This window comes from Onychostoma macrolepis, chromosome 10, assembly GCF_012432095.1.
Source record: "Onychostoma macrolepis isolate SWU-2019 chromosome 10, ASM1243209v1, whole genome shotgun sequence".
NCBI lineage: Eukaryota > Metazoa > Chordata > Actinopteri > Cypriniformes > Cyprinidae > Onychostoma > Onychostoma macrolepis.
The window spans coordinates 3289735-3304405 of record NC_081164.1 but is presented as its reverse complement, the minus strand read 5'-3'; positions in this window follow the sequence as shown (position 1 = coordinate 3304405).

Below are 14671 nucleotides of genomic sequence, written 5' to 3'. Positions count from 1 at the left end.
TGAAGCCTGATCAGTTTAATGATGTGCACATAGTGCTGATGTGAGGATACTAGAAAACCCTTTGGAACCCAAAAAAACTACAGTAGCGTTGTGTGGAACTTGAGTAAATCATCCAACCAAACAATGGACAAAGGTAAAAGAAAATGTTGAAAGACTTTCTGTGAATTTGAAAAAATAAATAAATCTCTTGAGGCAAATTGTGTCAAACCACCCAATTACTGAGAACAAACAGTACTTTTTTGGGCTTCAAAATCTTGACCACCATTCAACACCATTATTAAGCTTGGAAGAGGCAGGACATTTTTTAAATATAACTCTGATTGTATTGGCCTGAAATAAAAAAAAAAAAATTTTTAAAAGTAAAAAAATAAATAAAAAATAAAAAAGTTATATGCACCTAGGATGACTTGAGTGTGAGTGAATCTTGGAGTAATTTTCATTTTTTGAGTGAACTATCCTATAGAAGACAAATGCTGCTGCTCATAGGGAGCATTTCAGGTCGGCATCAGGTGGACCTCCAGAAAGACCAGAGACTGATGAGCTAAGAGACTTGTTGACTGTGCTCATCGATAGCCAGCAACCCCTGGAAGGTATCCCCAATGATGACCATCTGGACAGTTCAGCTGGGGTGCAAGCCCAATCCTCATTTGGCAGGCAACATTCATTCAACATGTGCCATCCTCACACTTCAAGGAATACGTAATGCCCTCCATTATTTCTTATACTCTCGTAACAAATGTAATAAACACAACTTAAATACTGAACTTTAATGCATCAATACAATGTTTTACAGTCATTGTCAGCATCCACTTAAGGATCTGGCCAGCCACGCTGTTTGATGTAATTATGAAACACTGCTGTTGCAATTATCACAATACAGCATCTTCTTGGTTCAAAGTGCAATGTGTTTCTGAGACACTGGAAATGGCTCTTCCATTCCAAACATGCACTCCACTAGACCTCTAGTGCGGATGTGAGCTTGGTTGTACTGCTGTTGCTCAGGTGTGACTGCATGAAGATAGGGGTGAATGAGAAGTTGGTCTGCGCATGCATACCCACTGTTACCAAGTATGATTCAATTCATACTTGGCATGAGTTCCATCTTTCCAACATGCAACAATTTTGGAAAAGTACTGTACATATTGGGAGTGCACACACTTTGTACATTTATTGAGAACCGGTTTTTACGATTTATGTACTCTTCAGCATCTGTTGTATCTGTTGTAGAGAGGCACTTTATGGGAACATACATACAGCCAATGACTCCAGGGAATTTACCATATTCATAGAAGTCTATCTTGCAGATGGCTTGGGCAGCAGCGTCAGAGAACTTGATGTACAGTAGTTATTTTTCAGTTCACATACAGCATTGCAGATTATTTTGCACACAGTTGGTTCACTTACATCACTTACAAATCTCTGTTTCAAGATGAAACGTTCCACATGCAAAACACCTCAAGGTGATCAGTACTAACTTGCAGGGAATGATGAATAGGCCTTCTCCTATGGTCATGAAAATTGATTTCATTGAAATAATTTGGTGAGTTGTTCCTGTCTATAACTGCCCTTCTGTCTGTTCTTAGTGGTGTTCTTTCATTATCATTGAAATAGTCCAGGTAATCCATTTTCCTCCATTGACAAAATCAGCCTGGAGGCCAACATCAGTTAATCTGAAGTTAAACCTGCCTCTGGCCAGATTTAAGTTATTCCTTCACTTAGACCGAGATTAGCTCTGTTCCTCCTTCTGGAAATGAGACTTTATAAATCAAGATTAGGGAAAGTCTGAGACTATTTTAAACCATGTCTGAGAAATGCTTATTCAATTAGTCCATTTTAAATGAGCATTTTTGGCTAAAACTAATGTTAATCCCTGTCTGGGAAACCGCCCCTAGTAATTTAGAACAGAACAAAAACATTTTTATCGCTCATAACTTTTGGGGAGAGAAAGCACAGACACTGGTCAATGATGAATCTTTCTAGTGCACATGTCGAGCGCCTGAAGGCTGTGCATTTGACTATCCACGTAAAAAAAGAAGTATACTTAAGCTTGAAAAGAGTAACTTAGCAGTAATGTTACACATTCTCATCCCGAAAAATTGCTAGAACAAAATGTTTATACATATGTTATCTATCTATCTAACTATGAAAGCCTCATGTACCTTTGGCATTACGACAACATGTAAGTTAACATGAGACCAAAATTGACCCTGTTTGCTTGCTACATATTCCCAGTAGTACTGTGCAAAATTCATAGTCAAAAATTCTGAAGAATTAAATTGTTAATAGATAAATACCAAAACTATAAATACCCCCACCCCCACACACACCAAATAAAAAAAAAATACCCAAACATTTTAAACAAACAAATACATGTATACATACATAAGTTGAAATAGAAAATACTTTATCAGAAATAGAAATAGAAAATGTCATATTCACCATACAAAAATGGCTTGCTAATGTTATTTCGTTTTGTTATTCATTATCTGTGCTATGAAATCTCCCAGAACTGAATGTGAAATAAAATAAATCAGAAAAGGTCATCAAATAAATCCACATAAATATGTCAGGTGAGTAGGGTTTAGAGTGTTAATATAGTCACACTGCTTAAATAAATAACATGTAAAGCATAACTAAATAATTCCGTTACAAGACATATCATAAACTGACACAGCACCATGGGTATTTTTCATCTTATCCCTGTTGTAAAACACACATTTGTATTCACAAACCCACTTCCATAATCTTACAATAACACAAGAGACAAACGAGAATGGCCTAGAATGGCAATTAAACTATTACTCCTTGTACCTGAACACATCCTGAATATATTTGATGCTCACTAACAGATGGCAGCAGTCTGATGCTATAACCAGGACACATGTGAGAGAACTGGTGGTTTATCTACTTTAGAGAAAAATCTAAAATAAAATGAATCTTAATGAAGTTCCTAAACGTAAGTTAGGGAGCAGCGAGCCCATCTAATCTTTCAATCAACAGCCAGAGTATATAAGCAGCTGCTTACCTCTCTCCGGTCTCAGCTGCTCTAGCATCCCTCCACCTCCCCAATCTCCACCTTCTTCTTAGGTACCTTGCCCTTTGTAATCACCTCATATCATGTCCCTGGGGGTTTTATCAGAGCTCGAGTTGAAGCTGCTTCATCGAGCCACTCTCAGTGGACAGCAAGCCAAATAAGTTTACTCTATTTCCTAATGATTATATGGGCAAACGAACTCGTTAAATGGTCACTAATTGTGACATCGCAATAATAGAAAACTAATTTGATTTACATCAAGACATGATTTAAACATATTGACCAATATTAAGACAAATGTACTCCAGAAAAGGAATTAGGAAAAAGTAAGAATAACACTTGTTAAAATGTATAAATTGACTTAACTTAAAAACAATTGAGGAATATTAAGGCAACAATTGACCGTTGCCTTAATATTATAATAGTAAAATAAATAAAAATGTATTAAATAAATAATAAAAGTAAATAATAATAATAATTTTTTTAAAAAGTTAAGTGAACTTGACAATTCACTTAACTTGTTTTCTTTTAATTATTATTTACTTAATAATTTTAAGGCAACGGGTTTCCTCAATTGTTTTAAGTTAAATCAACTTATCACTTTTTGGTTGATAGGCCAGATCCTTTTTACAGTAAATAACATGAAGTGACTGATAGGAGAAAATCTTATTATCTCTTATTGAAGCTTGTTAATTCTTATCTGTGTTTATGGCAGAAATAAATCTGTGGAAGTGTGGAAGTGTCTCTAGGATGTTCAGAAATATAATCTAAATCTTGTTTGATGTCAGTGTGTGTGTGTGTGTGTGTGTGTGTGCGTATATATGATGTTTATTGTGTGTCAGCCTGTGACACCTGCAGACCGCAAATTTGTTTTTCCTATTAACTTTGTGTATAATCTCTTTCATGCCTCTGCCTGTCTTCAGACGTCAGCTCTTGACCGGAATACCAAGGAGCTCAGGACAGATGTTCCACAGGGTAGATCACAGCTGATTAGCAATTCCATGCTATTATTTTCAAGGTCGTAAAAATACTGAAGAAAAAAAAAGTGTTATTTTCATTACACAATTTTAAAATATTTAAAATAGTGAATCAAACGTGTTAAAAAATGTAATGAACTGTAAAAATGTATTGAATGTGTTTAAAATATTAAAAGTATATTAAACTGTACTTGAATATAATATTAATATTAATATCAAAGAGAGACACTTTCATGACTGTTTTAACAATTTAGTACATTTTTTTAAAAATCTAACTAAAGTCAAAATAACTTTTACTCTAATGTACATTTTAAATCATTATGTTTTAATAATCTTTTGTTGTGCTTTAAAAGAGCGCTTAATTTGATGTGTTGGCCAATATGTAAAGATTCAATTTTAACTGTAGTTTGTTGTTTAACATTGCATTTAAAGTTAATATATTTTAAATGTACTGCAACTTCCTCCTTACAAATGTTTTGCAAATGCATACAAATTTCAATCTAAGTATATTTTAGTTTACCATAAATGCTTTTCAGTACATTCAGCAGTACAGCATATTCGCCATATTTCAAATACAAATATGTAATTTACTTATAAAGATGTACTTAGGTTCTACTTAGGAACATTCTAAAATTCAATTATTGCATTAATTATAAATTTGAACTATAATGCATTTTTGGGTAAAACTTTATTTTAAGGTGTCTATATTACACATATTACATGTACTTACTATTATAACAACAATTAATTATGCATAATTACATACATAAACAAGTAACCCTAAGCCAAAACCTAATCCTAACCCTAACAATGTAGTAAGTACATGTAGTAAATTAATATTACTTAGGACACCTTACACTAAAGTATAACCCGTTTTTGTTTAATTGCAGTTAACATGTCTAAAAACATTACATTCAGTTCACATGTGTATTATTTCTGTAGGTATTTTGTGTACTACTTTTTCACATGGAGAATTAAACCATGTTTATCTACTGTACATGATTGCTGCCTCTGGGTTTTGTTTTGTGTATTTGTTGTTGTTATCTTTGTTTGTTCAATTGTCATTTGTATTTTACAATACATAAAATAAAAAAGAAATTTGTAAACTGTACAGATAAAAATGAAGCTGACGATTAAAGGACACTTTCATCCCTCAAAAACACAACCTTTCTTATTCAGTGAGTCTGTTTTTGGGGAATCTTTCCTTTGTTCACTTGTCTGAATTAAACAACATCTGGTGTCTGAAGGGCAACGAGAAGAGAAATAAAACAAAGTGAATTTCAGAACTGCAGATGTTGATTGAAATGGAGGTCGAACATGAAATTAAAGGGTAAGGTTGGACTGATTGATTGATTTATTCATACAAAATCGGTAGCAGGTCCAACTGCAGTATACCACAATGTTTTGGACAATAGCTTGGGTGTGCATATATTTTTATTTATTTTTCAATAATCCACAATGATATTTATTTACTGATCGATTGATTGATTGATTGATTGATTTTACATGCTTTATTAATATGTGTTCTATAGTGAGGTCACCTTAAAAATGTGTATTTTTTTTTTTGTTGTTGTTATTCTTCTTAAATCAGTGTCAATAAAAAAAACAACAACATTTTACCCAATGTAGTGTGGCAGCATGCTGCTTTTGGTTGTTCCTGGGCACTAAAAGTTGACATTTTTAATAACTGTTTTGTAGCTAATATTTACAAGGAATAGTTCACACAAAAATGATCAGTTGCTTCAAAAAATACTCACCCTCAGGCCTTCCAAGGTGTCAATGAGTGTATTTCACTACTGAGGATCCATTGGTGATCAAGTAATGATACATTTCTCCACATCTGTTCCCATGAAGAAACCTTGGATGGCCTGAGGATGAGTAAATAGTACTGTGCAATTTTTCATTTTTGGGTGAAATTTATCTTCAAATATAACCTTACTCTAAAAAAATAAATAAATAATAACAATCATAATAATTATGCAGTGTGACAACTAGCCCCAGTCTTCTCTATATCAGATGATTCTGGATCATTTCCAGTATTATGGCTCTACCAACAAACTACTTTCAAATGTGTTTCAATTAGTTTCATCCAAAGTTGCATGGCTATTGCATGAGAAAATTACAGAAGAGCATGATGTGTCTCTGCTAGACATTCAAAAATCTTTTATTCTTTTATTAAACACTTTTTTCCAACTTGGAAGATTAGTTGCTGTGATTTCATCCGTCTTTATCTAAATACATAATAAGCATACTGTTCATTATTTTGATAAACTGGCATGTACGAATGGAGAGAAGGCAGCTGAGTTGTTGTTAAATGTGTGTGAGTGTATTGTGTGGGTCTGGCGTGATGTGTGAATGACACATCAGTGTTGTTTTGTGGATATGCTTCTTTGACTCCAGCACAGCTGTTTTGTTATGCAGAGAACTCACTTGTTCCCAAAAGACCTCCAGTTCTTGTTACTCTGTCTAAAATGACAGAAACGTTGTCAAAGGACTGCAGAGCCTTCTTGTCTGCCTTGGGGAGACATCTTAGAGAGGGAAACACTCTGTCAAGTCAATGGAGAGAGGGAGCTAATTTGATATGCTCTGACAATTACTGTCCTCATAATCCCAGTGTTCTCATGACCTGCGATTGCATTTGCCAAATTAACACATCTCTGGAAAGACTAGAAGGACTAGTGTGTTTACAAAGGGACTCAAGGTGATTTGGGGTAATGACAACCAGTGGGGTGGGGGTGGGGTGAAAATCCTTTTAAAAAATCACAATATATTTTACTTTCAATAAAACAGTTGCATTGGGTTTGTAAAAGCTGTATTTATGCATCATTTTATTGCACATACTCAGTTTTGATCAGCAGGCAAAGCATTTCGAGCTATTTTTGCAAAACAAATGGTTCAGTTGATTTAAAGCTTCTAAAAGGTCAGTTTCTCACATGTACAACGGTTTATGAGAATAACAACGTATTTTTACTCCAAATTTGTACAATATAGCATCAATTGAACATTTGAAATAACTTCTTTCTGTTACCTGATGAGGGTTTTATCACAGAATTAGGCAGAAATTATATTATAGTATTCTATACATTGTTAAAGATTAGCTTTGCATTATAAATATACATTATTCTTATGAAAAATACCAGAGATGGCTTGAAGAACACAAATAAACAATATACTGTTGCAATTGTGTGTCTCATGTTTCATCAATCAAACACTTATTTCTGCACTTTATTCAGCTACAGCGATAGCTGGATGCCTTCGTCCATTTAAAGGGATAGTTAAAAAATCTATTTTTGTGGTCTGAAAAAAAAGAAGGGCATACCGCATGAGAACAACACAAGGGTGAGTAAATGATGACTTCATTTTCATTTTGGGGTGAACTGTCCCTTTAAGGGATTTCCTGGAAACTCATTTGTTTTATTACTCCTATGAGTCTTGCATGTGGGCTTTCTGTGTGAGGCCGCCCTCCGGTGTCAAGTATAAATGAAACGTGAGAGTTTAGCACTGTGTACTTTCCATTTTGAAATATCATAGACCAATACCAATATATCACTACACATTTAAATATCACAATTATTGTCAGTTCCGGTATATCGCAACATGTGTCCGCCATTTTGGAACGGTCGATATGTCGACACTCGCAGTAAAAAATGACGAATCAATGAAAAATCAAGATGCCACAATTGTGCAACCTCTGGTTTAATTGGACTGGTTGCACTGCCAAAATGTTAATTTCCGAAGAAATGGGATAAACTTTCACAGGTGAGAATGTGTTGCTTTGTGTTTTAATATGTATTAATAATATGTATTAATACAGGTTTTTATATGTTTGGTGAAGCTACAAACCAAAATACGGCCCAAAACCCACGTGTGTATACTGGTTACATGGTATTGTTTGGTACCTGAAACATTTATGCTTGCTGTATTCTGCTAGCTAAGGCCTTTTCAACAATATATGACACAAAACTATCTGTTATGAATGATGCTTAACAAAATTTCAGTTCATATTTTTGACCTTTTTTCTCCTTCAGACAAAAAACAATAATGCTGTTTTTAGCTGTCGAAATTCGCATCCCTATATTTTTGTCTCATGTATTGTAAAATGATGTACTTTAGTTTGAGAGCAGGCACTGAGGTCCACCTTATTTCGCCAAGGTCCACTCATTTCAAAATGTCTGGCCTCACCACTGATGCAGGCTACAATTATCACAGCAGGGATTGTGATGGAGATTTTTCTATTAATAACACATTCTACCCATTTACACATGAAATAAGAGGTTGAATCCACTATAAGCTCCTCATAATGTGAAGATGTTAACTCTATAATGCCTAGTGTGTCATATTTTTATCATATTAGAATTACAAATTATTAGAAAAAAAAAAAAAAAAAAAAAAAAGGAAGTCAATGGCTACCAGCAACTGTTTGGTTACAAACTTTCTTCAAAATATCTGCTTTTATGTTCAACAGAAATTCCTACACTGTAAAAAGTGATAAGTTGACTTAACTTAAAAAAACGGAGGAAACCCGTCGCCTTAAAATTTGTAAGTAAATTATAATTAAAAAAATAAGTTAAGTGAATTGTCAAGTTCACTTAACTTTTTTTTATATATATATTATTTATTTAATAAATTTAACGCAATGGGTTTCCTAATTTTTTTTAAGTTAACTCAACTTATCACTTTTTACAGTGTACAGGTTTGGAACAACACGTGAGTAAAACATTTTTGGGTGAACTATCCTTTTAAAAGGGCAATACCTTTTCAGAGCTGGTAAATGTACACCAAATGAAACTTACATTTACATTTATTAAATTAGCAGATGCTTTTAACCTAAGTGACTTACAAATTGAGGATAAATGACTTACATATAAATGAGCTTTTACTATTTTTAGAATATAGCATAATTTCAGGGCAGTGGAGGTTATAATACCAGTATGGCTTATCTGTGTAATCATTTGGTCAAACAACCTACAACATGTTTTCTATCACAGCTTTTGACTTTTACTGACATCCTCCAGAGGGGGAATCTGTCTGCAAATGAGACGTTCATGTCTGTATTTAAACACTTTGTGAGTTCACATTCACATTATCCCCTCAATTTCCAGTTCAAAGTCTGAACCGAACAGACCTTTTTCATGTCAAGAATCAGATGTCATTCCCTGAAAAAGTTCAGATAAATAAATAATATACCTTCAAACAGAACAAGCCTTGCGAGATGAATTAACCGAATCTGATCTCTGTGAAAATGGATGAAAGTCATACGAACCAGCTGGCCTTGAAGTGGGCTTAATAAATAATTAAATGTATATTCAAATCATTGCCGGGCCATTCTGAATAAGATTCGCTCAATCCACAGTGTCTGTTATTACAAGAAATATGAACATATTTTGCGTGCATTTCTAAAAAGACCTGAAAATGTACCATCTCATCAGCTACAAGTCATTCTGTAATTCTTTTCATGAAAAGTGCAATATTAAAAAAAAAAAGAAATACGGAAAGGAAAAAAGATGGACAGTTATTGAGAAGACCTTGGAGAAAGTGAAAAGACACAGCAGGAAAAGGTTTTTTAACGCCGCAGGGAACGAAAAAGCATCAACAGAAGAAACTGAAGGCTTCCGATACACTAATAAAACACAATCATATCACACTGGCCTGTGTAGCTCCTGTGCCGGGTCTGGTTAATGTCATGAATTCAAATCATTACGACTTCTTTCAAATCACATCTTCTGTAATGAGCCTGATGAAATGACATTTAAAAACAGATTGTTTTTACCTAAGGCACCAAATGACTTGTAAAAATGAACGAGGCTACTAGTTCTATCTATTAAGTAAATAGTAACATATTACATACTGTTACGTGTTTGCCCTTCTAGTTTCCTGTTTGCCCTTATTTGGTTTTGTTCCGGTTCTTGTCATTAGTTAATCATCGTTTATTATCCCCTTCTGTTTTGGATTAATCATCTCGTTTACTCCTTTGTTTCCTGTTCTTTATAAGCATTCAGTTTCGTTGCAGTCTTTGTCCAATCTCAGTTACGTTTAGAGTGTGTGTTTTCCACATTTTAATTATATGTTTTCAGCAAACAATGCATTAATCAAAAGTAACAGTAAAGACTTTTATTACATTCTGACACAGGATTAATTTTATTTATATATATATATTTTTTTAAACTTAGAATTGTGAAATGTAAACTTTCTTTTCAAAGAATTCTGGGGCTCAAAAAATCTTGAGCATCAAATCAGCATATTAGAATGATTTTTGAAGGATCATGTGACATTGAAGACTTGAGTAATGATGCTGAAAATTCAGCTTTGATCACAGCAATAAATTACATTTTAACATATATTCAAAATAGAAAAGAGTTGTTTTAAATTGTTTTTAAAAAGTCACAATATTACTCTTTTACTGCATTAAGAAACTGCACCTATGTTTGCTTAAAAACATTTGCTCTAATATCTCTAATCATGCAAATACAATTCCTTACTGTTAACTGTTTTGAATGCATTACTTTGCAAAGGAAATATAATAGAACCAAAAAGATATCATATATGAGTCAAATTCATTTCTAGTGTGTATATCCAAGAAGTACTTAAAATCTAAATGTGCCAGGCCTGTTAGCCAAACTTACACTAATGCCCAGACAGATACATCAATACCTGAACATTTACTTGGCTAGGTTTTTATTACTTGTAGAGCTGGTGTGTGTTTTCTTTTCTTTTTCCAGCTTAGATGAGATTTCCAGAACAGCACACTGCATTATATGTGTGATTTGCGGTATGACGTTTTTCCAATTTGACAGAAGATGAAATGAACAATCCTGATGGAATTTTCCTGTGTTCTCATTCTGGTCATCCACATTTTATTTTATGATACTAAGCATCAATGTCCAAATATAATCAATACTATACTGCTGTTGTTCTCATCTGGTTTTGTTCCAGGACACAAGCAACAGAAAACCAAAACTGTTTATCATGAATTATTAAATATGTGACTCTGCCTACATTTCTGCACAACCTGAAATACATTGCTGAAATACTTGTGATCATCCACCAGAGGCATTATAAGCCCTACCATTTTTCTACATTGCAAATACAGATTAATTAAACTGTACAATATAATGGGGGGTGGTTGTGGACACACAATGGTTGCAAAATTATAATGTAATGTTTGTAGGCAGTTAGTAATGTTGCACCACACAAGTGTGAGTAACTGTTATTTTTATGTGGTCACTATTGTTTTGTCTATTACAGATCGTTTGATATGTACTGAGTATTTTTACGTTTTTAACCTAAAAATCACAGCAGCGTCCATCTATGAAGGCTGTACGCTGTCAAACATACACAACTATTAGCCAATCATAGCAGTGGGTGTTTACTTCTGAGTCTACAATACGCCAAGCCTATTCAAACAGAGCGTTCTTATTAGGGGGGTTAAAAACAAGACAGCCTATTACTTCTAAATTACAAACCCGATTCCAAAAAAGTTGGGACACTGTACAAATTGTGAATAAAAACAGAATGCAATGATGTGGAAGTTTCAACTTTCAATATTTTATTCAGAATACAACATAGATGACATATCAAATGTTTAAACTGAGAAAATGTATCATTTTAAGGGAAAAATAAAGTTAATTTTAAATTTCATGGCATCAACACATCTCAAAAAAGTTGGGACAAGGCCGTGTTTACCACTGTGTGGCATCCCCTCTTCTTTTTATAACAGTCTGCAAACGTCTGGGGACTGAGGAGACAAGTTGCTCAAGTTTAGGAATAGAAATATTGTCCCATTCTTGTCTAACACAGGCTTCTAGTTGCTCAACTGTCTTAGGTCTTCTTTGTCGCATCTTCCTCTTTATGATGCGCCAAATGTTTTCTATGGGTGAAAGATCTGGACTGCAGGCTGGCCATTTCAGTACCCGGATCCTTCTTCTACGCAGCCATGATGTTGTAATTGATGCAGTATGTGGTCTGGTATTGTCATGTTGGAAAATGCAAGGTCTTCCCTGAAAGAGACGACGTCTGGATGGGAGCATATGTTGTTCTAGAACTTGGATATACCTTTCAGCATTGATGGTGCCTTTCCAGATGTGTAAGCTGCCCATGCCACACGCACTCATGCAACCCCATACCATCAGAGATGCAGGCTTCTGATCTGAGCGCTGATAACAACTTGGGTTGTCCTTGTCCTCTTTAGTCCGGATGACATGGCGTCCCAGTTTTCCAAAAAGAACTTCAAATTTTGATTCGTCTGACCACAGAACAGTTTTCCACTTTGCCACAGTCCATTTTAAATGAGCCTTGGCCCAGAGAAAACGCCTGCGCTTCTGGATCATGTGTAGATATGGCTTCTTTTTTGACCTACAGAGTTTTAGCCGGCAACGGCGAATGACACGGTGGATTGTGTTCACCGACAATGTTTTCTGGAAGTATTCCTGAGCCCATGTTGTGATTTCCAATACAGTAGCATTCCTGTATGTGATGCAGTGCCGTCTAAGGGCCCGAAGATCACGGGCATCCAGTATGGTTTTCCGGCCTTGACCCTTACGCACAGAGATTGTTCCAGATTCTCTGAATCTTTGGATGATATTATGCACTGTAGATGATGATAACTTCAAACTCTTTGCAATTTTTCTCTGAGAAACTCCTTTCTGATATTGCTCCACTATTTTTCGCCGCAGCATTGGGGGAATTGGTGATCCTCTTCCCATCTTGACTTCTGAGAGACACTGCCACTCTGAGAGGCTCTTTTTATACCCAATCATGTTGCCAATTGACCTAATAAGTTGCAAATTGGTCCTCCAGCTGTTCCTTGTATGTACATTTAACTTTTCCGGCCTCTTATTGCTACCTGTCCCAACTTTTTTGGAATGTGTAGCTCTCATGAAATCCAAAATGAGCCAATATTTGGAATGACATTTCAAAATGTCTCACTTTCAACATTTGATATGTTATCTATATTCTATTGTGAATAAAATATAAGTTTATGAGATTTGTAAATTATTGCATTCCTTTTTTATTCACAATTTGTACAGTGTCCCAACTTTTTTGGAATCGGGTTTGTATGATGTTTTTGATGTGAAAATCTTGATAATATTGTAAGTGGGCCTCAGATAACAGTATAAAATAAAAACAAAGGCAGTCCATGACCCCTATCACAATTGAAATTAACAATAAACCTGACCAAGATAAAATAACAAACCCAAACACATTTTCATTGCAAGTGCAATGTTGTTCCAGATGAGCTACCGAGCAAGTTTACTATCTTAGAAAAGCTATTGGAAAAATGTACCTCTAACTACATTTCTGCAAAACTCAAAAAAAAAAAAAAAACGTACCTATACATATGAATTGCTGCAGTTTCCAGTTTAAATGAACACTATAGAGGCAGTAAAACTGTCAACTTTTATTTCTTTTCACACAAATTATGATTATGGGCCAGAATATTGAATAAGAAAGCCTAATTTCCCACACTTCCTTGCACAATATTATGTTATGACTTCAAAATGATGCTACGATATTTGAGAACATCATGCGGTTTCATAAAGGTTTGCTCGGTAGCTCACGTGATACAGCATTGTACTTGTGAGGTACACTTCACTTTAAAACTCCAAGCCTTTATTCATTGATAATCTGCCCCATAACCATAAATTGTGTGAAAAGAGACAAAATCTGTTGGTGTTTTACTGCCTCTATGTTCTTTTCACCTGGAAACTGCAGTGTAAAAACATAGGCAGGGTCATTTTTAAATAGTGATGTTTTCCCATGTAATCGAGTTGTAAAAATGCTATTTATTTTTATTTAGCATTGTTTTTTCAACTGTGTCTCCACAAGTTTAGAACCCTTACTATACTGTAAAAACAGGTCACAATGGTATTTTCTCTTGACCTACATTAAGCATCAGCACAGCATTAGAAGTTGATGATGCAACCAGTCATGCCCGCTGCTTTGGTCCCCTCTTATAATAAAGTCTGATAGGAGGGGAATGAGAAGATGAGATTTATTGCAGAGGCTTGTCAATGAAGGGTCATAGAGTCACCGCTGAAAGCCCACCTCTCTCATGATGCAGGTCTGCGCTCTGAGTTTAATGCTTTCTATATGGTAGATTTCATGCTGGGGTAATTACCAGGATGTCGTTCATTCATTCCACACTTGTTTTTGAATCAATAATAATTAGTGATTTACAGAAATCATCCTGCCTTTAGTTACATTTCATTGCCATTCATCTGAATGACAAGTCATTTGATTTAGACTAGAAATTTGGAGTTTCATTAACAAAAATGTCAAATAAAGGAGATGATCTGTGTCCATGAGGCTGGAAAAGCTTTTGATCGGGGCTGGATTATAGACCAGATGAGTAGAAACTCGGGCTTCTGACTGCAATGTGTCTCCAAAGCCTCAGTCTGCATGACTAAAGACTGCCAAAGAAAGCTGAACACCAGCCCTCAGTGCATTAAACTGCAAGCTGACCACTAAGAAACCGGGTCCCTCAGTGCATACACCACACTGTAAAAAAAAAAGGTTGAGCCAACTTAAAATTTTAAGGCAACCAGCTTCAGCAGATTTTTGAGTTTTCTCAACTTGTTATTTTAAGTTTATACAACAACAATTTTAGAATCCCCCAGAAAAATAAGTTGAGCAAACTCAAAAATCTGCTGAAGCTGGTAAA